The 27550-nt window shown below is 35.5% G+C and overlaps 1 protein-coding gene across 4 annotated transcripts in view; it reads left to right on the forward strand.

The window, feature by feature from the left end:
* The window catches only part of BMP2K (BMP2 inducible kinase), a 126292-nt gene that overhangs the window by 17764 nt on the left and 80978 nt on the right, over positions 1-27550 (forward strand). The window contains exons 2-3 of one of the 4 annotated variants that reach the window (XM_027087706.1): positions 1843-1931; positions 8164-8216. The exons of 2 other annotated variants lie outside the window; for them this stretch is intronic. The gene's annotated coding sequence lies outside the window, so the exon portion shown is untranslated. The remainder of the gene's footprint in view (positions 1-1842; positions 1932-8163; positions 8217-27550) is intronic. One more of the 4 variants, XM_027087705.1, reaches the window with a different exon arrangement.

Raw genomic sequence — 27550 nt, forward strand, 5'->3', positions numbered from 1 at the left:
TTTTAGATACCACGTTGCAGTGACCTTTAAGAAACCACTAACTGTTATGTTTTGCTACAATAGCAGAGAAGAATATCCATAGTTATTGTAAAAGACTATCTTAATAGTCTCTTATCTTTTCCTCTTCATGTATGTGTGAGGCTAGATTTTCTTCATATGCTTCATTCAGCCAAAACCACATCACGGAAGATCTACCGCAGAAGCAGGTATGAGAATCCAGCAGTCTTCTATCAAGGCAAATATTAAAGAGCTTTGCCAAAATGTAAAGCATTGCCATTCTCATTTCTAAATTTTTGTTTCGAAAAATACAGCTATTTTTAACAAAATGTCATGTATACTGATGTGTAATATTTTTATTATTATTTTAAATGAATTAATAAACATTAAAAAATTCTGTTTTAATTTCTAATCTGGTAAATGCAAATTGGTATAACTCACATAAACGAAAGCTGTCTGGGGTCTTCCATAATTTTTAAGACTGCAAAGGGATACTGAGCCCAGAGGGCCTGAGAATTGTTGGGTATACACTGTATGGTCTAGCAAAACTGTGTAATACAGTAGCCACGAGCCACATGTGACTGATACTTGAAATACGCCTAGTCTGAATTAAAATGTACCATAAATGTAAAATACACATGGGATTTCAGAGCCTGAATGTGGGAAAAAAAAGAATGCAAAAGATCTCATTAATTTTATGTTGATTGCATGTTGAAATAATCGTATTTTGGGTATTTTTGGTTAAATAAAATGTATCACTAAAATTCACTGGTTTTTACCTTTTTAATGAATGTAGCTACTAGAAAATTTAAAATTACATATGTGGCTCTCGCTATATTGGACATACCTTGGACAGTACTGGTCTTTAATGATGTACAGTTCAATGTGTGGACCCTACACTTTGCAATTGGGGTTCTTTACCTGGGGTTCACAGACATCCATGTGCGTTTTTCTTAGGAGAGGGCTTATGACTCTCATCATATTCTCAAATGGACATGTGACCAAAGAAAAGTTAGGAATGTGTTGTAGAATGTGTAGACAACTTGCTGAGTTACTGCTTGTAGTTACTTGGGCACTGCTTGTGGCTTGGATCTGGGGGAATCTCTTTCTCACACTTTGAATGGCTGGGTGAAACCTGTGGTGCTTGGGTTTTGGTGAGATGTAGTTTTGGCTGCTCAAGTTTGAACCTTGAATGAATGGTCCCACAGAAATTTTTTTTTTTTTAGCGAGACACTAGGTATTATATAGTACTATTAGTACTAGACTGCAGGTAGACCTGAGAACTTAATTATCACATGTAGGAGTGTTGCTGTGAGAAAAATATTTTGAAACTCAAAGAGTAGTCTTAGGAGCTGTCAGAACACAGTCCACTGCTGAGTCAGGGATTTCATACATTTGATGCTTGGAATCTGACCAAATGAGTGAATTTCTTAACTTGATCATTCATAGAGGTTGAAAATAAGATATTAAGCATGTGTTAAAGTGACAGTACATTCCAAAGATGAAGTTATGGGATGCTTGCAAACCATTAATCGCTAATCATAGCAGGATTATATAAACAAGCCGCTGAATTGGAGGATATGTGAATTAAGTGGTTGCATGTTTAGTTTGAGTTAGGTCCATGATGCTGTTATGTAACAGATTCTTGGCTTATGTTGCTCTCATCAAGAAAGTCTTCCTGAAACAGTGAAATTTCAGGGCCTGCTTCAGTGAAAAGAGAATGCTGGATTGAGCGTATTCTAAACATAATTATTTCATTACAACTCTTTGTACGTTAGTTATATTGCCCATAGCATTCATCACAATATCCCATAATAACTTATTTTTGTCTTTCTCTCTCTGTAGACTTGTAAAATCATGTTTTCCAGAGGCTAGCCCAGCCACATACTAAAATTTGTTGAAAAAAAGAACATAGGAAGAACCCCCGTCTCATGGTTAGTTGATTGCAATTTGGGTGAGATGCATGAATATGGTAATTGGGTGAAGAGAGAGTTGAAGGTAGGCTAAGAAAGCAGATGATGGTTGTAGAAAGCAGATGATGGGTTGTAGAATTGTAGAATTTAACTACAATTAAATACTTAATTGTAGTATTAAGATGTTGAGGGAAACTGGGAAAAGTTGAAGGTGTAGGTTTTTTGTACTTAAGAGTTGTAAGGCCAAGGAGTCCCAAGGAGAGGTTAGCATATGCTGAATTTGGGAAGAAAAGACAAATTTAACCACAATGTATAAGAATTGGCTAAAATTTGATGCTTTTGAAGCCTGATATTCTGGTGAGCAGGAAGTTGTGAAATCAGTGAGAGAGGATTGAGACTTAATACCCAGGCTTCGGATTTGTGAATGGAGGAGTTTTGAGATGTAAGAAAGGGAGAAAACAGTAAGAGTAGTAGAAAACTAAGTTTATATGTAGTCTTTTTAAGTTCTACAAAGCAAAACAAAAAAACATTAATTCTAAAATCTGACTTTTCTGCTGTAGGAGCGAAAATAAGGATAAGGAAGGGGAAAAGATGTGACTAGAAATAACAGAAAGGGAAGTCAAAGATAGTGACTTCATTACAGTCTTACAAATGGGAGTTGTGATGAGGTGTCCTAGGGACTGGTGACAGAGCAGGGACATTCGAGAGGAATATTCCTCTTTACTAGAATAGCTGGTTCATTTTAAATGTATTAATTTTTTAAAAGTAAGTTTGGGGAGTCATTCTCTAATATACTGCTTCTCAAACTCTAAAGTATGTGAATCACTTGGGGATTTATTAAAATACAGCTACTGACTCAGCACATCTGGGGTGGGGCCTGAGGTTCTGCATTACCAGCAAGCTTTTAGGTGATGCCAGTGCTGTTATTTCCACAGGTCACATTCTCCTTTAGCCAGTCTCCTAGGAGAGAGAGAAAAAATACCCTCCGAAGTGTTCAGAGCAGTTCATGATGAACGTCTGCTTTGTTGATGGCCTTCAGATTGATCATTAGTAGATAGCAGGACTAATGTAAGAGTTCTTAAACTTTACTTGGGGTGCTTATTGAACAGATTCCTGGACTTAAATCCCAGAGATTTAATCCTAGGTTTAGAGAACTGTCCAGAAAACTTAAGGTTTCATAAAGCACTCTGTATAATTCATCAGTGTTGGCATTTTGATTGGCATTACACAAAAACTGCATATTAATTTAGGATTTAGCATATTGACAGTATTGAGTATTCCTTTCCAGGAACATAGCATGTCTCTCCATTTTATTGAAGTCATATATGTGAGAATTACTAGAAATCTTGTAAGATTTTGGTTGAAAAACAAAGAAAAAAGGGACATAGTACCTGTTGGGTGCATGTGAGAAACTTGCCTAAACTGTTTCAAAGTCTCTCTCATCTTTATTATGAAGGTCCTTTAAGGTCAAAGGGGACAGTGCATTAAGTAATTTACAGTTTATGGGAAAAATTTTTAGAAATATTGAAATTTTTAGAAATATATATATATATACTCACTAGGGGAGGAAATAACTGGTTTTCTTTCTTTCCTTAGCTTTCTTTCTATACCATTTCTATAAATTATTTCACTCTGAAAAGAATTTGTTCTTAGAAAAGCTGTGATCGTGTACTTTCAAAGGTGTGACTTTCTAACAGTTGTCTCTGAACAGATTACTTCAGGTAGGCAGTATTTTTAGGGAAGTTGCAGTGGTTATCTGGAATCCTTTACTCAAGAGTTTCACTTTAGTCATTGTTAACCAAATGTACACATAATTACTATTATGCTCTGTCAAATAAAGTATATTCTAATATAAACCTGCATGTCTTAGAGATCTGCAAGCTAAATGAGAGAACTAAAGTCTGGGTATCAGTGCTTTTAAGACAAAACTTGTTTTGATTTTTTAATGCTACTTGTTCTGTCTGAAATTTTAAATATCTTTATAGACCGTTCTAACAGATGAAAGTATCAATGATAAACATTATCAAATTACTACATATTGACATATTTTAATAGAGACTTCTAGTTGTCTAGAGAACTTTCTCCTGCGTTGCCAAAGTTACTGTGTTCACCAGTTCTTAAGTGGACAGGACAACAGCACCCTTTCCATTTTTACAGAGAAGGAATGTGAGGCCAACAAAGGTCAGGTACCCTTAGAAGCCTGTTCATAGGGGATATATATAGGGCCAGAATTTGGAAAAAGTTATGCTTGCTGCATATGCCAGTAGAAGTAGTAAAAAATAACTTTTTTTGGATTGCATATTTCTTTGAGAATCTAATGAAAGTTATATAGATCCTTTCCTCAGGAAAATTTACATACATACAAATCCTGCACAAGATTTCAGAGAGTGTATAGATAGGCAAATTACCGTGTAACATATTTCTTGATTTTCTGTGATTTTTACAATTTAAAAATGATATTCAAACTTTTGTGTTTTAGTAGCTTAGATAATAGTGGCTATAGGTACTTAAAATATACATGAAAATAATGGGAAGTAAAAGCATATAGAGAATTTATGTTTCTAACCTATACACAGATACTTAATTTTGGGGAGGAAATTCTGCTGCTGATTCAGATGTGTGTGTGTGTGTGTGTGTGTGTGTGTGTGTGTGTGTGTGTGTATTTAAAGAGTTTTATGTACAATTTTTCTCTCAGTATGATTGGCTTTTCTATTAAATTTACATAAAATGTTTGTAAGGCTGTGTCTATTTTTTTAAAAAATTTATTTATTTTTGGCTGTGTTGGGTCTTGGTGCTGCACACGGGCTTTCTCTAGTTGCGGCGAGCGGGGGCTACTCTTCGTTGTTCGTGGGCTTCTTATTGCGGTGGCTTCTCTTGTTGCGGAGCACGGGCTGTAGGTGCGTGGGCTTCAGTAGTTGTGGCACGTGGGTTCAGTAGTTGTGACTTGCGGGCTCTAGAGCGCAGGCTCAGTAGTTGTGGCGCACGGGCTTAGTTCCTCCACAACATGCGGGATCCTCCCGAACCAGGGCTTGAACCTGTGTCCCCTGCATTGGCAGGGGATTCTTAACCACTGCGCCACCAGGGAGGTGAAGTCCCTGTGTTTAGTCTTATCTCTGACTCTCAGAGAGTTTGACCAAATTCTTCCTTACTGATGTGCTGCGGTCATACTAGTATGCATAGATGGGTTGTAGGTGTGCCGAGATGGTTCCCCCTCAGCCCTGAAAGTGGCCCTGTTGTGGTTGGAGGTCCCTGCTGGTCAACTCAGGCCAAAATCAGACTGTCATTTACATCATTTACCCAGGGGGCTGGCCGAGTGGTTGGACAGCACTTAGTTGGGTAATAATACTGGATGGCTTTCTGTTAGTAGGATAAATGCAGATTTAGACAATGGAATATTAAGCCCAGGGGATGATAGAGGCTGGTGAGAAAAAATATGCTCTACTCTGCCTGACAGGCCTAATTAATCAGGAAATAGATTCAAGCTGTCTTTAAAAAGGAGGAATTAAACAAACTATTCTTTCAGTTTGAGTCTTGTGTTAGTAACATCAAGATAAACCAATTTGAAACTCGTAGAGTGGGCTTACACAGAATGTTTAAATATGTATCTGTTTTCTGTGCCAAGGTTTTGCTATCAGGCCTTGAAGTAATAGATACTGGCTCTCTGCTGATACTTTGGCTCTGTGTGGCGATTTTTCTCAGTAGTCCCCTCCTCCCTTTCTGAAGTAATTACAGAAGGCACTGTGTTTACTTGGCACACTTGAGATTGTTAGACAAAGTGCTTGCATAAGCATCAACATGTTAGGGCTAGTGTAGTGATAAAGGATAGTGCCAGGAGGAGTTAACATATCCTGTTCAGTACACTCTATATCTTCTGTGACTTAAAAAAAATGTTTATCTTACTTGTATTGAATGAGGTGGAATTACCGTGCCTCCTAACTTCCTCATGCACATTCAGCAACAGTTTTTTGTGGTTTTTGTTTGCTAACCATAGACTGTAATATATGATTTTAATTCTACTTTAATGAGCCAAATTCTGGAATGTAGTTATGGGTGCAGGTTGTTTAATGTCAAGTTAGCTTAATTTAATTTCTAGGTGTCGAAAAAAATGGGTTTTCCTACTCCTCTGATCATTTCATGTTAATGTTTTAAATTGGAAAGGCTTGAACTACAGCTGTCTTCAGAACTTTGATATAGAGCTATTTTTATTTAATAAAAATATAATTTGTATTATAAAGTAAATATCTAAAATAAAAAATGGAAACAATTCATTTGCTAATGGACTTTAGATTGAATTGCCTTGCTTATATGTAAGAAATATCTAATACATGCTAAAACTATAAACAAGATTTTGGAGGATGAATATATTTTAAAAACTTTGTAGACCTTTCATTGTATTTCAAAAGTTTTTAAAAAAGAATTTTCTTTTAGTATTTTTTTTTCTAGTAGCAGTTGTCCAAAATATGTTAAGATGGAGTTAGAACATTCCATAGTGCTCAGCGAGCTCGTTTTCCTTTGCCTGGTGTTGATGTTTTATCTGTCCTTTATTCCCCCACAGTCTCTCTATGTGATGAATGTATTCACAAACATAAATTCCCCAAATCTCTATCTCTGTAGTACACACCTCCTTGCCTCTGTTGTAGACATGATATCAAACTATTAAAATATAAAATACCTGAACTTTTCACCAAATTAACTTCTCTGTCTTCATTGGAAGGGAAGGCCAGTCAGTCACCCAAGTGAGAAACTAGAGATGAGTCTGTCATCTCCTTTCTATGAATACAATACCTTTTATTATCTTTTGCCTGGACTCTTAAAGTAGCTGTGTGGGTGTGTGTATTAATATCTCACTAACCTCTTATTAATGGTCTTCCTGTATCCTTTTGAGACCTTCTTCTTCATACTGAAATACCTTTCTAATTTGTCTCCTGCTTCTGCCCTTGACTCCTCTTCAGTCTCTTCAAACAGTGCTTGCTAATTATTATCTTTTTTAAAAATTATTTTTTTGCTTTTTTTTGACTGATTAGGTTCTCTTTCCTTTATTTCATTTTTCCCCCTCTATTAATTGGAAGTTTTATATATATATATATTCCCCCTGTTTTTTAGTGGTTGTTTAACACAAGACTAAAGTTAGTATCTATTTACTGCACAAATATGAGAACCATAGAATGCTCTAACTCCTATATAATATCACCATTCTCTCCTCCTGATTTGTGATATTATTGTCCAGGATTTTGCATCTCTCTTCACTTTTCTTTAATCTACAAATTAGACATTACACTTATTGTTTTATTAGTCAGTGTTTAATAGTTATCCTCTTTCTTGTATGTCAGGCTTTCCATCTAGGCTCAGCTGCCTTTACTCTGAAACATTCTTCCTTTAAAGTTCCTTTAATAAAGGTCATTTTGTTAGCCTGAAAAGTTTTTATTTCATCCTCATTCTAAAAAGACTTTTGCTTGATACAGAATTCTAGGCAGATAGTTATTTTCTTTCAGCATTTTGGAGATATCATTTCATTGCCTTGCTTTTATCGTTGAGAGGTTGGTAGTCACTCTAATTGCCTTTGTGGGTAATCTGCATTTTCTCACCGGTGGCTTTGATGTTTTCTCTTTGGTGCTGTATTCTTTTACTGTGATGGTATAGGTATGGTTTTCTGTTATTTTATTTTAGTATTTTTGGGTTTTCTGAATCTGCTGGTTCGTGTCTTTCATCACTTATGGAGAATTCTCAACCATATCCTTTCTAATAATGCCTCTTAGGTGACAGACGTATATTGAATCTTTTCACCATATCCTCCGAGTCTCATAACCTCTCTTTCCCATAACCTCTCTTTGACCCTTTGTGCTACATTTTAGTATATATCAGCACTCTGTTGCATTTGGATATATCTTCCAGTTTTCCTCCTTCAGGTGTGCTTCATCTACTGTTTACCGTTTTCAGTTATTGTAATTTTCATATTAGAAATTCAATTTGTACAGTGTTATAAAATTGCCTGGCCAATTTTTTTGTCCCTGTCAATTTTGATAACTTCTTAATCTCTTTTTATACGTTCAGTTTCCTATTTTGTTTCTTTAAATATGTGGAACATAGTTATTTTATATTCTGTGTTTGGTAATTCCAGTATTTTTTAATCTTTTCAAGTCTCATTTTGTAGTTTGATTGTTCCTTCTAACTTTTGTTCATGGTGGCTGGTTTCTTGAGTGCTCAGTGATTTCCTTCTTTTAAAAAATATTTGTTGTGTGCTCATATTCCATAGAATCTCAGCGGTTGGAGTTTTTTGAGGTCTGAGTGCCTTCCTCTAGAGAAAATGTGAGTTTATCTCTACTAGACTTCTGGGTATACCCACCTGAGCTACTTTAAATTGTTGGCTTAGAATTTTTTTGCTTGGGAAGTCTCAGGAGACTCTCCCACTTCATTCAGAGCTGAGGCTAAGGTCGAGGCATATAGCTCTTAAGCATCATTGGCAGGGTGGATTGGTTTCTATTTTACATTGAGGGTGAAGTGCTTTGTGGATCTAGGCTTTATGTGGTGGTCCCATTGTGGCCTTCTGCCTTTCTCAGTGTTGGCCTTTGGCTCCAATGCAGCTTATGGATTCATGCTTTCTTCTTGCTTCCTTTTGTTTCAAGGAATTCTCTTGATCTGCCTCCATGATTATTATATAAAAGCATTTTAAGGACTACTGTACTAGGAAGGACTACTGTACTAGGAAGTCTACCATGAATCTGTAGTCTCCCTCCCATGTTGCTAGAAACAAAAATTGTAATTTAAATTTTAATATGGTCAAATTTATTAGTTTTCATCTTTTTGAGTTTTTAAAATATCTAATGTAAGAAATTCTTCCCTACTTCAAAGACATACATACCTTTTCCTTTTAAAACTTTTAGTGTTTAATTTTTTAATATTTATATCTTTAAGTCATCAAATTTATGTTTGATGTGTTATGGGATAAAGATCTAATTGACTAATTTATCCTTTTCCCAATGATATATATGCAGTGTTTCTGATGTCATTTATCAATTTTTAAAATAACTTTCATATATAAGTTGATTTGTTTCTGAGTTTTCTCTGTTATTCTGTGGTTCTTATGCCATTATATAATCTTATCAGAGTTTATAATCTTGAAAATTGGTAAAGTGACTAACCCCATTCCTTTATCTTATTTCTTTAAAAAATTGTTAGCTATTCTTATTAATTCTCTGTACTTCCATGTGAGCCTTAGAATCAGCATATCCAATTCCATGAAAAACTTAAGAAAAACTTAAGATATTAAGATTTTTATATAAATGACATTGAGTTTATCAAATAATCTATGAGAAATTGGAAACTTTGTAACATGGAGCCTTCTTTTTCATAAATATATAGATATAGAAAACTCCACTTATTTAAGTTTTCTTTGTCTTTTATTAATGTTTTATAATTTACCTTGTACATCTCTCATATATCTTCTGTTTGATTTATTCCTTGGTGCTTTTGTTGATGATATTGTTGCTATCATAAATGATATATTTATATTTTTTCCATTTTTCTCTTGGTTGCTCCTGTATAGGAATACAATTACTAGAGAATTACTTTCTAATGCAAATCTGATGAATATAAACCTTTGCTTAAAATTCTTCTATGGTTTCTTTATCTTATGCAGGACAGGGTTCACGCATCTTAGCACAATGATCTTAGCAGTGATCTTCCATGGTTAGAATTATTTCTGACTCTTTACCATGCCTCATCTCCCATAACTTCATAGTTTGGGACCTGTGCTTCAGCTATAAGGAGCTAATTGTAATTCCTTGGACATACTCTGATTTTTAAAATCTTTATTGAGATATAATTTACATATCATAGAATTCAATTTAAAGTGTACAATTTAATGATTTTTAGTATATTTTAGTATACAGATCTTCCTCGACTTACAACAAGGCTGTGTCCCAGTAAATCCGTTGTAAGTTGAATATATCATAAGTTGAAAGCGCATTTAATACCCTAACCTACCAAACATCATAGCTTAGCCTACCTTACCTTAAACATGCTCAGAACATTTATATTACATCTGCCCACTTACAGTTGGGCAGAAACATCTAACACAAAACCTATTTTATAATAAAGTGTTGAATGTCTCATGTAATTTATTGAATACTGTACAGAAAGTGAGAAACAGAATGGTTGGAAGTGTTTCAGTTGTTCACTTTCGTGATCATTGGGCTGACTGGGAGCTATGACTCGCTGCTGTTGCCCAACATCACAAAAGAATGTCCTACTGTATAACCTTAGCTCGGGAAAAGATCAAAGTTCAATATCTGAAGTATGGTTTTTACTGAATGCCTATTGCTTTTGCACCATCATAAAGTCATAAGTTGAACCATAGTAAGTCGGGGACTGTCTGTATTTAGCGTATTTGAACTACCACCACTGTCTAATTCTATAGACCGTTTTCATCAATCCAAAAGAAGCCCTGTACTCATTAGCAATCACTTCCCACTTTTCTTTTCTTGCCCCAAACCCTTGCAGTCAGCAGTCTGTTTCCTTTCTTTATGGATTTGCCTATTCTGGGCATTTCATGTAAATGGAATAATATGTGGCCTTTATGTCTGACTTCTTTCACTTAGTATATTTTCAAATTTCATCTGTGTTTTAGCATGTATCCTATGTCATTCATTTTTATGATTGAGTCATATTACATTATTTGGGTAATACTACATTTTATCTGTCCATCAGTTGATGGACGTATGGGTTGTTTCCACTTTCTGGCTATCATAAATAATGCTGTTATGAACATTTGTGTACAAGTTTTTTGTGAATGTTCTTCTGGGTATATTTTCAGAAATAGAGTTACTGGGTCATACAGTAACTCCATGTTTAATTTCTTGAGGGACTGCCAAAGTTTTCCACAGTGGCTGTACCATTTTATATTCTCTTGAAATTCATGAGGGTTTCCAGTTTCTCTACATCCTCACCAATACATTGTCTGTCTTTTTGATTATAGCCATCCTAGTGGGTATGAAGAGGTATCTCATTATGGTTTTGATTTGCATTTCCCTAATGATTAATGATGCTGGACATCTTTTCATGTGTTTATTGGTCATTTATATATATTCTTTGGAGAAATTTCAATTAAAGTCTTTTGCTCTTTAAAAAATTGGATTCTTAGTCTTTTCTTGTTCAATGGTAAGAGTTCTTTATAGATTCTGGATACTTGATTTTTATCAGATAAATGATTTCTAAATATCTTTTCCTGTTCTTTGGATAATCTTTTCACTTTTTTTAGGGTTTCAAATTGAATATTTTAAACAGTGCAGCTGTCTTTGTCTTTTTACTTTCTTAATAGCATTCTTTGAAGCACAAAAGTTTAAAATTTTGGTAAATTCCAATTTTCTTTTTCTTTGGTTTATTGTACTTTTGGTGTCATGTGTTAAAAAAGCCATTGCCTAATGCAAGGTCATGATGATTTACACCTATATTTTCTTCTGAGTTATATAATTTTAGCTCTATGTTTAGGTCTTTCATCCATTTTGAGTTAACTTTTTTTTTTTTTCGGTATGCGGGCCTCTCACTGCTGTGGCCTCTCCCGTTGCGGAGCACAGTCTCCGGACGTGCAGGCTCAGCGGCCATGGCTCACGGGCCCAGCCGCTCTGCGGCATGTGGGATCCTCCTGGACCAGGGCACGAACCTGTGTCCCCTGCATCGGCAGGTGGACTCTCAACCACTGCGCCACCAGAGAAGCCCTTGAGTTAACTTTTGTATATGGTGTGAGGTAGAGGCCCATCCAACTTCATTCATTTACATGTGAATATCCAGTTGTCCTAGCACCATTTGTTGAAAAGACTTCTTTTCTCATTGTGTTGTCATTCTTGTTGGATATCAATTGACCATAAATGTATGCGCTTATTTTGGACTCTCAATTCTGTTCCATTGAGCTGTATGTCTGTCCTTATATTGATTGCTCTAGCTTTGTAGGTAGTTTGAAATTGGAAAGTGTGAGTCCTCCAACTTTTTTCTTTTCAAGATTGTTTTGTTATTTTGAGTCCCTTGAGTTTCTATATAAATTTTAGGATCAGCTTGTCTAGTTCTGCAAAAAAAAAAAAAAAAAAAAAAAAGAAAGAAAAAAGGATTTGATAGAGATATTGGGAGTTTATTTATTTTTTTAAAGTGGGTATTTGGGGAGTACTTGGGGAATATTACTGTCTTAACTGTTCATTCTTCCAATCCATGAATGAGGGATGCTTTTATACTTACTTAGATCTTTAATTTCTTTCAGTGATGTTTTGGAGTTTTCAGTATACAAGTCCTTCATCTCTTTTGTTATATTTATGACTTTTTTTTAAGATTATTGATGCTTTTATCAATAGAATTGTTTTCTTAATTTCTTTCGCAGATTGTTCATTGCTGGTGTATAGAAATACAATTGATTTTACAATAATGATCTTGTATTGTGTTACCTGCTGAACTTGTTTATTAGCTCCTTTTTGTGTGGATTTTTCAGGCTTTTCTATGTACAAGATTGTCATTTACAAATAGATATTTTTACTTCTTTTCAATTTGAATGTTCTTTTATTTATTTTTCTTAGCTAAATTACCCTTCGTAGACTCTCCTGCACAGTACCAAATAGAAGTGGAAAGAGCAGACATTCTTGTCTTGTTGCTGATTGCATGGGGAAAGTTTTCAGTCTTTCACCATTGAGTATGATGTTTTGGTACATGCCCTTTATCACACTGAGAAAGTTCCCTTCTATTCCTGGTTTGTTGAGCACTGTTACCATGAAAGTGGTGGATTTTTTCAAACGTTTTTCTGTTTTTATCGAGATGATCATGTGCTTTTTTATTCTATTAATATGTTTTATTATGTGATTGATTTTTATATGTTAAACCAACCTTGTGCACTCCTGGGGTAAATCCCACTTGGTCACAATGTATAATCTTTTTTTTTTTTAAAATATGTTCCTGGATTTGGTTTGCTATTATTTTGTTGAGAATTTTCACATTTGTAGTATAAGGGACATTGGCCTATAATTTCTCGCAATGTGATTGGTTTAATAGAATGCATTAAAAAGTGTTCCCTCCTCTTGCTTTTTAGAAGAGTTTGTGAAGGATTGGTGTTAATTCATCTTTAAACATTTGATACAATTCACTAGTGAAGTCATTTGGTCTTGGGCTTTTTTGGTTGGACATGTTTTGATTACTAATGCAATATCTTTACTTGCTATAGGTTTATTTAAATCTTCTATTTCTTCTTGAGTCAGTTTGGTAATTTGTATCTTTATAGAAATGTATTGATTTCATCTAGGTTATCTAATTTGCTGACATAAAATTGTTTCCCTTATAATTCTTTTTATTTATGTGATGTTGATAGTAGTATCTCTTCTTTATTCTTTTTTGTTTTTATTATTTTTTATTGGAGTATGGTAGCCTTACAGTGTGTTAATTTCTGCTGTACAGCAAAGTGAATCAGCTATATGTATACATATATCCCCTCTTTTTTGGGTTTCTTTGCCATTTAGGTCACCATAAAGCATTGAGTAGAGTTCCCTGTGCTATACAGTAGGTTCTCATAGTTATCTATTTTGTACGTAGTAGCGTATATATGTCAATTCCAATGCCCCAACTCATCCTCGCCCCCCCCCCGCCCCCATAGCCATACATCTGTGCCTCTATTTCTGCTTTGCAGATAGGTTCATCTGTACCATTTTTCTAGATTCCACATATAAGCGATATATGATATTTGTTTTTCTCTTTCTGACTTACTTCACTCTGTATGACAGTCTCTCGGTCCATCCACATCTCTGCAGATGACACAGTTTCATTCCATTTTATGGCTGAGTAATATTCCATTGTATATATGTACCACATTTTCTTTATCCATTCTTCTGTTGATGGACACTTAGGTTGCTTCCATGTCTGGCTGTTGTAAATAGTGTTGCAGTGAACATTGGGGTGCATGTCTCTTTATGAATTATGGTTTTCCCTGGTTATGTGTCCAGTAGTGGGATTGCTGGGTCATAAGATATTCTATTTTTAGTTTTTTAAGGAACCTCCATCCTGTTCTATATAGTGGCTGTATCAGTTTACATTCCCACCAACAGTGCAAGAGGGTTCCCTTTTCTCCACACCCTCTCCAGCATTTATTGTTTGTAGATTTTTTTGATGATGGCCATTCTGACCAGTGTGAGGTGATACCTCATTGCAGTTTTGATTTCCATTTCTCTAATAATTAGTGATGTTGAGCATCTTTTCATGTGTTTGTTGGCCATCTGTATGTCTTTGCAAAAATGTCTATATAGGTCTTTTGCCCATTTTTGGATTGGGTTGTTCGTTTTTTTGATATTGAACTGCATGAGCTGTTTGTATATTTTGGAGATTAATCCCTTGTCAGTTGCTTCATTTGCAAATATTTTCTCCCATTCTGAGGGTTGTCTTTTTGTCTTGTTTATGGTTTCCTTTGCTGTGCAAAAGCTTTTAAGTTTCATTAGGTCCTATTCGTTTATTTTTATTTTCATTACTTTAGGAGGTGAGTCAAAAAAGATATTGCTGTGATTTATGTCAAAGAGTGTTCTACCTGTGTTTTCCTCCAAGAGTTTTCTCTGGCCTTACATTTAGGTCTTTAATCCATTTTGAGTTTATTTTTGTGTATGCTGTTAGGGAGTGTTCTAATTTCATTCTTTTACATGTAGCTGTCCAGTTTTCCCAGCACCACTTATCGCAGAGACTGTCTTTTCTCCATTGTATATTCTTGTCTCCTTTGTCATAGATTATGTGATCATAGGTGCATGGGTTTATCTCTGGGCTTTCTATCCTGTTCCAGTGATCTATATTTCTGTTTTTCTGCCAGTACCATATTGTCTTGATTACTGTAGCTTTGTAGTATAGTCTGAAGTCAGGGAGCCTGATTTCTCCAGCTCCGTTTTTCTTTCTTTTTTCTTCATTCTTAAAGAAAAAAAATTTGGTTTTGTTGATTTCCTCTATTAGTTTTTCTATTCTCTAGTTAATTTATTTTTACTCTAACTTTTATTATTTCCTTCTTTTTGGTTTGAGTATAACATGTCCACCTTTTCTAGATTTTAACCTGGGGAGTTAGGTTATTGATTTGAGATCTCTCATACTTTTTCAATGCAGTTGTTTACAGCTATAAGTTCTCCTCCAAGAATTACTTTAACTGCATTTCCTAAGTTTTGGTATGCTGTTTTTTTTCATTTTCATTCATCTTGAAGTATTTTCTCATTTCCCTTGTGATTCCTTCTTTGGTCCATTGGTTATTTATAAGTGAAATTTCTCAAATTTATTTTTGTATTTGATTTCCAGTTTTATTCCATTATGGTTGAAGAACATACTTGGTATGATTTCAATCTTTTAAAATGTATTAATTTTTTTTAATGCTCTAGAATATTTTCTATTCTGTAGAGTGTTCCATATGTACTTGGTAAATGTGCTTTCTGCTATTGCTGAGGGGAGTGTTCCATAAATGTCTTCTAGGTCCAGTTGGTGAATGGTGTTCAAGTCTTATTTTCTTGTTGACCTTCTGCCTACTTATTCTGTCCATTTTTGAATGTGGGATTTTTAATTCTCCAACTACTACCGTTTAAACATCTATTTCTTTCTTCATTTCTGTCAGATTTTGCTTCATGTGTTTTGGGGTTTCGTTTAAAGTATATATATGTTTATAATTATTATATTTTTCTGATAAATGGACCCTTTTCTTGTTACAAAATGCCCTTCCTTGTCTCTGGTAACTATTTTTGTTTTAAAGCCTAATTTACCTAATGTTAGTATAACTATTCTGGCTCATTGTTTGGTTACAAACATTTGTATGGGGCTTCCCTGGTGGCGCAGTGGTTGAGAGTCTGCCTGCCGATGCAGGGGACACGGATTTGTGCCCCGGTCCGGGAGGATCCCACATGCCGCAGAGCGGCTGGGCCCGTGAGCCATGGCCGCTGAGCCTGCGCGTCCGGAGCCTGTTGCTCCGCAACGGGAGAGGCCACAGCAGTGAGAGGCCCGCGTACTGCAAACAAAACAAAACAAAAAAACATTTGTATGGCATATATGTTACCATTCTTTCACTTTCAGTCTGTTTGTGTCTTTGAATCCAAAGTTGTTTTTTTTTTTAAAGTAATTTCTGACTGTTTATTGATAGCCTCTACTTGTAGACATGATTTTTGTACGTTTCTTTAGTTCTCTAGACGTGGTTTTCATTAGTCCCTTCAATGTATTTGTAATAGCTGACTTAAAGTATTTGTCTAGTATGTCCAACATCTGGATTTCCTCAGAGGTGGTTTCTCTTGACTGCTTTTTTTCCCCTTCTATATGGACCATAATTTTCTGTTTCTTTTCATGGCTGATAGATTTTTGTTGAAAACTGGGCATTTCAAATAACATTATATGGCAATTCTGGAAATCAGATTCCTCCACTCCTCAGGATTTATTGTTGTTGTTTTTTGTTTAGTGACTTTTCTGGAGTGATTCTGTAAAGTCTGAAATTTTTTTTTTTTAAATGCCCCTGAAGTCTCTGCTTAGTTAGGTTAGTGGTCAGCTAGTGATAAGACATATTTTGTTAAACACCTGAAATCAGTAAGTCTTCCAGCTTTTGCCAAGGGGCTTTATGTGTGTGTTGACAGGAATTCAGTTCTCCAACGCAGTTTACAACTGTGCTTATCCTGCCTTTCCTTCTTTTGCAGAACCTCAATGTCAGCCAGAGATGAGAGGCTAGGGCCTTCTCAGTTCTGCCCTGGGCATGCCATTTTACTCTGTATGTGTGTGTGGCCTTCTCAGTTCCCAGGACTGTGTCATAGCTTTTTTTTTTTTTGCGGTACGTGGGCCTCTCACTGTTGTGGCCTCTCCCGTTGGGGAGCACAGGCTCCGGATGCGCAGGCTCAGCAGCCATGGCTCACGGGCGCAGCCATTCCGCGGCATGTGGGATCTTCCCGGACCGGGGCACGAACCCGTGTCCCCTGCCTCGGAAGGCGGACTCTCAACCACTGCGCCACCAGGGAAGCCTTGTGTCATAGCTTTTCAAAGCTCCCTATAGATACCTTGTTTCCTATTTTTCTATGTAAATTATTTTGGTTAACTTCTTGTTATCCCCACCTTGTGTCACTGCCTAAGACAGCTGCAGTGTTACAGAATTGTTGCTGATTGTGTTCACCAAACACTTTAGTGATAGAGCTTTTTGCAGTGTGAGTTATGAGTTGGGTTAAATAAAGACAAACCCTGAGAATGGAGCTTTTCCAGGGAGCTTTCTGACAGATCTAATAGTGATGAGTCTTGGGCTTTTTGGTAAGTCTGAACCTGTTTTATTTCTTCCATTGTCTGCAGAGCTGCAGTTACTGTGGTTGTGAGCTTTATCTTTTCAAGACTACTGTGGAGCTGGGAGAGAATGATAATAGGACAAGTTAAGATGTCACAAAGCTCACTGTTTTTACTGAGATTGTTATTTTTCTTGAATAAAAGCTCCTTGAATTATTGCAAGTCTTTGTGTAATTTCCAGAGTTGTGAAAATAGAGGTTTTGACAATTTTTGCCAGTGTTCTTATTGCTTTTATGGAGGAACAGATTTTTGAAGGTCCTTAATTTTCTATTTTGGAAGTGTCCCACCTCTGATACTTTTACACTTGTTTCTTCCCCCATGCTTTACTTTACCTATTTGGGAACTACTATACATCTTCAACATTCAGCTCATATATTACTTCTTTAGTGACAGCCTTTCTGATTTTTCTCCATATACTACAACTTTTTTTGTTTTCATATGCTTTGAATATAGCTCTTTTATTCCACTTGTTATGATACTTTGTTTATCCATATTTCCTTTAAGATTGTGGGATATTTGAGACTGCTTTTAATCTCTAGTTCCTGAGAGTTGAAGAATCCCTGGAGATTATCTATAACTGTCAACATAATTTTACAAATGAGACAGGCCTAGAGAGAGTAAAATAGTAAATACTTGACTAAGTATGTTTCTAAAATCCACTTTCTGCTAATCATGTAGTACATAATCATTATGCACTTAATTATTAATATTATATAGAATTATAAAGCTGTGGTTATGTATTGCTATATATTTGCAGGTGAAAAACAAGTCTATTTTATTAGAATTTCATATATACATGTGAAATAAGATCAGGAGATGACAGATATAAAGCTAGTTAATTTTAAACACAACAGGAACTTTTTCCTTTTTGAACTTTATAAAAATAGTTTAAAAAATTGGTATATATGTATATAAGCAGTTTGATCTTTTTGAAAAAAATTACAAATAAATGAGTGTTTTTGCCAAGTAATCTCTATCAAGAAGCTTATTTTTTCCATTGATAAAGGAATTTTTTTATAACATGTTTTAGAAGTCATTTAAGAAATTTTAGGACCATTTTATTAATTACAAAGGTTAATTTATTGACCTTTCATGTACTGGCTTCCACATACTGTTTTTTTTCCCCCAAAACGTTGAAACCCATCAAAACCTTTATCTCAATTTAGTTGACTTGGTTAGGGACAACTTGTAATGCTTTTGAAATTCTGTCAGTCTCAAGAAGTGGGAAATTTCCCACATTGTAGTTATCGAAAACAATTTATGATGGTCTCTGAAGTCTGTTTCAAACAGAAGTGTTAGTGAACTGTGTTAAATTTTAGCAATGATGTGGAAAATCAATGTCAGTAACTTTGGTGACAATATTTATATTTTGAGTCTCTGGGCATATAATGTCTATACATGTAAATATATAATTTCTTTTGCATAAGCTGGATCCTAAAGTGACATTTTAAGTATTATAGGGAACAATCTATACATATTAGCCCACTTTATCTTATTGTTACCTAATATCCAAAACATAGGAGTATCATAATTCTGAATTATTGATTTTTGTTTGTAAGCTTCTACCTTGGAAACATTTTATATGGTTCTCAGTTAATGAGAAATACATGATATTTGTATTCCTATAGAAATAATCTTACAAATGAGGGCTAGCCTCTAAGACTTGATCCAGCTACTAATGTATGTGATGCCCGTCTAGGACTCTCTTAACTGCAAACAAAAGTTTGCAGTTGAATGCATCTCAGCTTAGTGTGCTGAAAAAAGAATTGTATTAGTTGAAAGACAAGAGACTCTGTGTCCTGAATGAAGCTGTACCTGAAGTCAACTGAGATTGCTCTGTATATACAGTCGTCCTTTGGTATCCACAGGGGATTGTTTCCAGGACCCCTTGGGGACACCAAAATCTGAGGATGCTCAAGTCCCTTATATAAAATGAGGTAACATTTGCATATAACCTACGTACATCTTGTATACTTTGTCATCTCTAGATTACTTATAATATACAATGTGAATGCTATGTGAATAGTTGTAAATACAATGTAAATGCTATGTAAATAGTTGCCAGCATGTGGCAAATTCAAGTTTTGCCTTTTGGAACTTTCTGGAATTTTTTTTGGAAGGGGGGAAATGCTTTCAATCCGTGGTTGGTTGAATCTGCAAATGTGGAAGCCATGGATATGGAGGGCCCACTGTAGTCTATTATATGTTTAAAATTATATTAGCGTTTTTTAAAGCGTTTTTAATGCTTGCACAAAATGCCATCCTATGTGACATATTTACATAATTATTTGCATGTTGCTGGAAGTATAGGTTTCTGTATCTTCACTAGTAATTTCTTTATGGTAGAATTCTCTAAAATAAAATGAGAAGAAGAATATGGATATTTTAAGGCTCTTGATATATGATATGTAATCTTAAAGTATGGTTATGGTGGAAATATTTTACTAATTTCCACATCCACCAAGAGCATATAAAAATTGTTGATTTTAGAACATCCTTGATGACAAGTATAATGAGGCTTTACTTTTAAATAATCATTCTTTTTTCTGGGAAATTTTTTTAGGATTCAGGCACACAACTACCCTCCTCATGGCTATAACTAATGATAGATGTATTAAAAATTCAGGTATAAATAAGCATAGCTCTTAAATATATCTCTTTCACTTTGATCACTTTTCTGGACTTTATACTTGGAAATCTAATTGCCATTTCCACATCTCCAACTGAATGTCCAACAGGCATCTCTAACTCAGCATGTCCCAAACTGTGCACTTGATATTCTGTTCCAAACTCTCCCTGTTGTCTGTCAAGAACTGTTAAGATTTTGGGATTTACCCTACTTGTTAAGCTGAGGAGTTAGCCTGCCATAGTTTCATAGATGGTGGCAGAAAACATGAGACAAAGGATTCTATTACAGTAATAGCTATAGCCAGAGTATCAGTGTTTGCTCCACTTCCCAGAGTCTCAGTTCCCAAAGGGCAACGTGAAAGGGCCAGGTGATGCCTGTACATGTAGTGGATTGTACTGTATTACAGGAGAGGAACCCTGAGTTTACGGAACCACAGTGTTTTATAATGGGCATTAAGTTTGCTCCAGGGGAGATGGGGGCAGATGTTATCTTTATTATGCTGGGCAGTAAACGAAACTTCCCTTTGCTCTTGAGGGATACACTGGCTCTGTCTTCTAAGGCTGTTCACTATGCAGACAGTCCTGAAAAGATAGTCCACAACAAAGGCAGTCAGTGCCCTGCTTGCAAGATGGACAGAAATGCGAGAGACCCATGTTAAATTGTTTTCCAGCACAGTCTTCTCCATCTCAGTTAATGGTGACTTCATCCTTCCGGTGTCTCAGACCAAAACCCTTGAAGTCATTTTTAGCTCCCATTTTTCTCACATGCAGTGTTGTCAAGAAATCCTGTCAGCTCTCTCTAAAAAATATATCTACAATGTTTTAATTTCTCACTATTCCTACTGCCCTGGTCAAAACCACTGTCCTCTTTCAACAGAATTATTGCAGTAGCCTACTAACTGACTTCCCTACCTCTAATGTTACCTGCCTTCACTCTGTTCCCCACACAGTGGACAGAGTGGTCATATTAAAATATGAATCCAGTTATGTCCCTCCTGCTCAGAACCATCCATTGGCTTTCCGTTTTACTTAGAGCAAAAGGCAAAGTCCTTACCCTTATCCATACGTAAGAGCCTGTCTGATCTGGCTGCCTTTTAACCATTTGCCCTCTTTTTGTATTATACTCTCCTTTGCTCATTCTGCTCCAGGCTTTCTGGTCCCTTTGCTATTCTTCAGACATATCAGCAGGCTCCTGCCTTAGGGCCTTTGCACACCCTCTTTTATCTACCTGGAATGCACTTGCCCTCACTCCCTCACTTTCCATCTTTACTCAGAGTCACCTCAGGCCTTCCCTAGGCATCTAGCATCCAGATTAAGCATTTCAACCTCATCCCTACACCCAACACAATTTTCCAGTCTACGATCCACCCCCACTTTAATTTTTTTCTCCTCAGAATGTATCATTATCTTCTGTATAGTGCATATTTTACTTGTATATCTTGTTTCAATCTTTCTAGGATGTAAGCTCACAAAGGGCAAGGGTTTCTCTGAATTCCATATAGTTAGTTTTGTTTCTAGCACCTAGAACAGTGCTTGGCACCTTGTGAACAGTTAATATATGTTGTCGAATGAATGAATGAATGATTTACGTGGTAAAGAAGTGAAATTCTGTTTTCCGAATTTGTATTGTGTGTTAAAATTATAGTCAGGGAGGGGATATGGGGATATATGTATACATATAGCTGATTCACTTTGTTATACAGCAGAAACTAACACAACATTGTAAAGCAATTATACTCCAATAAAGATGTTAAAAAAAATGGGGAAAAAAATAGAGTCAGCACCAAGGGAAGATGGTGAATCGGAGGTTAATTGCATTTTATTCACGGAAGATCAAAGTAGTAAGTAGTTTGTGAATTAAAGTACTACCAGCAGAACCAGTTTATTAATGTTAAGTCATTCACTCAATAAATATTTGAATGCCAGGCAAGGTGGTAGGCATTGATGATACTGGGATAAGTGAGGTGTTACATAGTCTCTGTTCTTATAGAGCTTACAACCCAGTTGAAGGGAGAGGCATTGAATAAGTATAATAGGTGCAGATACTGTGGTGGATAAATTTTTGGAAGTTCCTGTTGTAGGGTTGCAAACTCAGATGCCTACACAGGCCAGGCAGGTAATGTAAAAGAGTAAAGTGGGCCAGTGAATCACTGAAACTTCAAGAATAGAGGGAGCTGGGATGAACTGCAGAGCACATGCCCTGTGTAAAGGGGATGGCAGCTGACAGCTCCATCTGATTGATGTCATATAGGAATGAGGACCCTCTCTTTCCTTATTTCCAAGTTTTTCAAGAGAAACTGAAAAATCTAGATTGTCATCTGAAATATACCGATCTTCTGAGGCACTGTGCAGTCCAAATCAAACACGGTCTTGACCTACGAGCCTCTTCTGTATAAGGAATACTGCTCATAAAGTAAGGTTCTATCAAGAAGAAAACTCTGGGGGGTTGGGGGGGCATTGTTTTATCTTGATTATCCCAATTTTCTTCTGTTCTTTCTAAGATTTTATGTTATTCCCAGATCCTACATAGACTTTTCTTCTGGCATAACAAAGACAGGTGTGGATATAAAAATCAGTAGAATGTGAGATTTATGAGAAAAAAAAAACCCTCTGGCTTCATCTTATCAGTGTTGTGTAATTGGACTAGCTGCTTACCTTCTTTCTCAGTGTTTAGTTTATTCCTCATCTGTAGAATGGGAATAACAGTTAAATTGCCTCATAATGTTATGAGAACTAAATAAGGTAATGTGCTTAGCAATGCTTTATGTATTGTCAGGGTTGTATGAATGTTGTGCTCTTGCCTTTTCACTTTTCAACTCCCTCTCCTTTTGTTCTCCACCCAATCAAATGTAACTGATTTATTCTTTCATTGCCTTGTAGTAGATAGAACAAACAGATAAAATAATTTTGGCATGAATTTAAGTTAGTAATTCTTTTTAGGGATATTTTCACTTTTAAAAAAGAAACTTCTGGAGTCATTGCCTTAACCTAGAGTAACGAAACTCTGATGTATCACAGGCCAGTGGTCATTGGCTCAAATCCTACAGCCAAATAAGTGCCTGTTCCACTTAACTTGAAGATAGTTTCAAGTGACATTGTTTTCATTGGCAATGGTTGGAACCAGAAGTTGCTGAACAGCTTAGTATTTCTTCTATCTTGTTGACTAGCATGATGTCTGATGATATACACAATACAGAAAAACCATGTGTAATTTTATCTGTTCCTCTCATTTCCTTCCATTCCCTAGGGAAATAAACTTGATAGAAGTAAACACTACTAAAGCCCAGTCTTTCATAAACATGAAGTGCTTGTGTGTGTTGGGATATTGGAGCATAAGGTATCTAAGATACCATAAACTTTTTCTGTGGTAAGAGACTTATGGTGCCTTTGGGGAAGTTGTGAGTCTGGATAATCAGCAACATTGTTGTTCTTGTAAAATAATAATTCTCCGTGGTGCTGGTGGGGTTGTTGAATGGCAAGGGAGAGAAGAGTTATCTGGGGAAAAACATCCTAGGTCTTTTGTTCTTTTCTTACAACTTTATTATGAAAAATTTCAAAATATACAGAAAATTTGAAGGAGCAGTACAGTGAATAACCATATGTTCATCATCTAGATTCAACTATTAATAACATTTTACCACTTTTTTCTTAATACATTTAAATAAAAACACATGGATAATTTTGAGTCAGGACTGTGCATTAGAAGAATTATTGTTCATTTTCCTAGGTGGGACAGAGGTACTGTAGTTATATAGGTTAATGTATGCATTTTAAGAATGTATATGTGTTTAAATAGTCATGAATACTAATGAGTAAAATGACATGAATCTACAACTTAGTTTAAAATAATTCACCACCAACAAAAACATGTTTTATGGTTTTTTCAAAAGTAGAATTTAATAAAGAGTTATGTACTGAATTTGATTGTAATGTCATTTAAAATCTAGAATAACCCTACCCCCCTCATTAAAAAAATTTCAATTTATTTAAACTAAAAAAAAAAAAAAAGAAAAAGAACAAAAGCAGTTCACCCATTTCTTTCTATCCCCCACCCTTCACTTCTGGCAACCACCAATCTATTCTGCATACGAGCTTAGTTTTTTAAAATATTTATTTTAAAAATACTTTAAGATTCTACATAAAAGAGAGATCATATGGTATTTGTCTTTCTCTGTCTGACTTATTTCACTTAGCATCATGTCCTCGAGGTCCATCCATGTTGTTGCAAATGGCAAGATTTCCTTCTTTTTTTATGGCTGAATAATATTCCTGTGTGTGTGTGTCTGTGTGTGTGTGTGTGTGTGTGTGTGTGTGTGTGTGTATGTATGGCACAGTTTTAAAATCTTTTCATCCATCAATGGCCACTTACGTTGTTTCTATATCTTGGCTATTGTAAATAATGCTACAGTGAACATGGGGGTGCATATATCTTTTCAAATTACTGTTTTTATTTTCTGCTAGTAAGTACCCAGAACTGGAATTGCTGGATCAAATGGTAGTTCTATTTTTTTGGTTGTTTGGTTTTTGTTTTTACGGTACGCGGGCCCCTCACTGCTGTGGCCTCTTCCATTGCAGAGCACAGGCTCCGGACGCACAGGCTCAGCGGCCATGGCTCACGGGCCCAGCCGCTCCACGGCATATGGGATCTTCCCAGACTGGGGCACGAGCCCGTGTCCCCTGCATCGGCAGGCGGGCTTTTAACCACTGCGCCACCAGGGAAGCCCGGTAGTTCTATTTTTAATTTTTTAAGGAACCTCCATACTGTTTTCCATAGTGGCTGCCCCCAATTTTTATTCACACCAACAGTGCACAAGGGTTCCCTTTTATCTGCATCCTCTCCAACATTTGCTATTTTTAGTCTTTTTGATAATAGATGTTCTAACATGTGTGAGCTGATATCTCATTGTGGTTTTTATTTTCATTTCCCTTAAAATTAATGATGTAGAGCATCTTTACATGCACCTGTTGGCCGTATGTGTGTCTTCATTAGAAAAATGTCTATTCAGATCTTCTGCCCATTTTAATATCAGATTTTTTTTTAAAAAAACTATTGAATTGTATGAGTTCTCTATTTTGGACATTAGCTTCTTATCAGATATATGATTTGCAAATATTTTCTCCTGTTCAGTAGGTTGCCTTTTCATTTCGTTGTTAGTTTCCTTTTTTGTGAGAACTTTTTAGTTTGACGTAGTCCCACTTGTTTAGTTTTGCTTTTGTTGTTTTTGCTTTTGGTGTCAGGTTCAAAAAAATCATTGTCAAGACCTATGTCAGGGAGCTTACTGCCTATGTTTTTCTTCTAGGAATTTTATGGTTTCAGGTCTTACATTCAAGTCTTTAATCCAGTTTGAGTTAATTTTTGTGTATGGTGTAAGATAGTGGTCCAGTTTCATTCTTTTGCATGTGACTGTTCAATTTTCCCAACACCATTTGTTGAAGAGACTGTCTTTTCCCCATTGTATATTCTTGTTTCCTTTGTCATGAATTAATTGACCATACATATCTGGGCTCTCTATTCCATTGCTCCATTCGTCTTTTCATGCCAGTACCATACTGTTTTAGTTACCATAGCTTTGTAATATAGTTTGAAATCAGGGAGTGTGATGCTTACAGCTTTGTTCTTCTTTCTCAAGACTGCTTTGGCTATGTGGGGTCTATTATGGTTCCATACAAATTTTGGAATTTTTGGTTCTACTTTCGTGAAAACTGCCATTGGAATCGATAGAGATTGCATTGAACCTGTAGATTGCTTTGGGTAGTATGAACATTTAAACTATATTAATTTTTCCAGTCTAGGAGCATGGATTACCTTTTCAGCAATTTGTGTCTTCTTCAATTACTTTCATTAATGTCTTGTAGTTTTCAATATGGGTCCTTCTCCTTCTTGGCTAAGTTTGTTCCTAGGTATTTTATTCTTTTTGTAAATGGGATTGTTCCCTTAATTTCTCAATTAATTAATTAATTCATTATTAGTATATAGAAATGCAGCATATTTTTTGTGTATTGATTTTGTATCCTACAACTTTACTGAATTCATTTATTCTAACAGTTTTTGAATGGAGTCTTTAGGGTTTTCTATATATATATCATTTGTGAATAGTGACAGTTTTACTTCTTACTTTCCAATTTGTATGCCTATTATTTATTTTTTCTTGCCTAATTGTTCTATCTAGGACTTCCATAAGATGTTATGAAAAGACGTGAACAAAGTTTTTGGCCAACCCAATATTTTGCTGAATAAGTGTGGTGAGAGTGGGTATCCTTGTCTTATTCCTGATCTTCATGGAAGAGCTTTCAGCTTTTCATTTTTGAGTGCAGTGTTAACTGTGGGCTTATATGTCATATATGGCCTTTATTAGGTTGAGGTACGTTGCCTCTGTACCTGCTTTGTTGAGAGTTTCTACCATAAATGGATGTTAAAGTTTGTCAACTTTTTTTCTTCATCTACTGAAATGATCATATGATTTTTATCCTTCATGTTGTTATGGTATATCACATCGACTGTTGTGGATGTTGAACCATCCTTACATCCCTGGAATAAATCCTACTTGATCATGGTGTATAATCCTTTTAATGTATTGTTGAATTCAGTTTGCTAGTGTTTTGTTGGTTATTTTGCATCTGTGTTCATCAGGGATATTGGCCTGTAATTTTCTTGTGATACCCTTGTCTGGTTTTGGTATCAGGGTAATGCTGGCCTTATAAAATGAGTTTGGAAGAATTACCTCCTGTATTTTTTGAAGAGTTTGAGAAGGATTTCTATTAACTTTTCTTTGAATGTTTGGTAGAATTCACCAGTGAAGCCATCTCATCTTGGACTTTTGTTTGTGGGGAGGTTTTTGATTACTGATTCAGTCTCCTTATTAGTAGTAATCAGTCTGTTCAGATTGTCTATTTTTTTTCTTTCTTCTTATTTATTTATTTTTGGCTATTTAGATGCTATTTTTAAAAAAATTTATTTTATATTGGAGCATAGTTGATTATCTATTTCATCATGATTCAGTCTTAGTAGGATTTGTATTTCTAGGAATTTATCCATTTCTCCTAGGTTGTTCAATTTGTTAGTAGTCTCTTATGATCCTTTGTGTTTCTGTGGTATCAGTTGTAAGATCTTCTCTTTCGTTTCTGATTTTATTTATTTGAGTCCTCTATCTTTTTTTCTTGGTGAGTCTTTCTAAAAGTTTGCCAATTTTATTTATCTTTTCAAAGAATCAGCTCTATGTGTCATTGATATTTTCTAGTGTCTTTTTAGTCTCTATTTCATTTATTTCTTCTCTAATCTTTGTTATTTCCTTCCTTCTACTAAATTTGGGCTTTGTTTGTTCTTTTCCTAGTTCCTTGAGGTGTAAAGTTAGGTTGTTTATTTGAGACTTTTCCTGTTTCCTGAGGCAGGCATTTATCCCTATGAACTTTCCTCTTAGAAGTGTTTTTGCTGCATCCCATATATTTCGGTATGTTACATTTCATTTTCATTTGTCTCAAGGTTTTAATTTCTCTGTTGATTTCTCTTTAAGCCATTGGTTGCTCAGTAGCGTGTTCTTTAATCTCCATATTATTTGTGAATTTTTCAGTTTCCTTTGTGTAATTTCTAGTTTCATACTATTGTGGTCGGCAAAGATGCTTCCTGTGATTCCAGTCTTCTTAAATTTTTTTAGACTTGTTTTGTGGCCTAACATACGATCTGTCTCGGAAAATGTTCCATGTGCTTGCTTGAGAAGAATGTGTATTCTGTC

The sequence above is a fragment of the Aethalodelphis obliquidens genome, unplaced genomic scaffold, assembly GCF_003676395.1.
Source record: "Aethalodelphis obliquidens isolate GAN/ISIS:26980383/991018 unplaced genomic scaffold, ASM367639v1 scaffold59, whole genome shotgun sequence".
NCBI classification, from domain to species: Eukaryota; Metazoa; Chordata; class Mammalia; order Artiodactyla; family Delphinidae; genus Aethalodelphis; species Aethalodelphis obliquidens.